This window comes from Phyllostomus discolor, chromosome 3 (assembly GCF_004126475.2).
Source record: "Phyllostomus discolor isolate MPI-MPIP mPhyDis1 chromosome 3, mPhyDis1.pri.v3, whole genome shotgun sequence".
NCBI lineage: Eukaryota > Metazoa > Chordata > Mammalia > Chiroptera > Phyllostomidae > Phyllostomus > Phyllostomus discolor.
The window spans coordinates 198,567,798-198,568,163 of record NC_040905.2 but is presented as its reverse complement, the minus strand read 5'-3'; positions in this window follow the sequence as shown (position 1 = coordinate 198,568,163).

Genomic DNA, 366 nt, shown 5'->3' with positions numbered 1-366 from the left:
AGGCTCAGATGATTTTAGAGAGCAATTTGCAAAAGCTACTATGGAGATGACAAAGCAGTTAATTCCTCTTCAGCAGGACCAGGCTGTGTGCAAAGATAAGATGTAGTCTTTTTCTGTGAGAAGTTTATAGTCTGGCTAGAAAAATAGGCATGTGCACAGAAAGACAGAATCAATAAGATAAAACATCAGTAAAGGCAGCAGCTACATCAAGAATTTAAAGGAGGCAGACAGTAGCAGAACTGGCTGTGCTAGAAAGCTTCCTAAGATTGGGATAAGCAAAGCTGGGCTTTGAAGCATGCATAGGAGCCCAACAGATAAAAAAGAATAGTAGGTATGTCAGTCCAGTAAAAGGTTTCAATGTAAAAG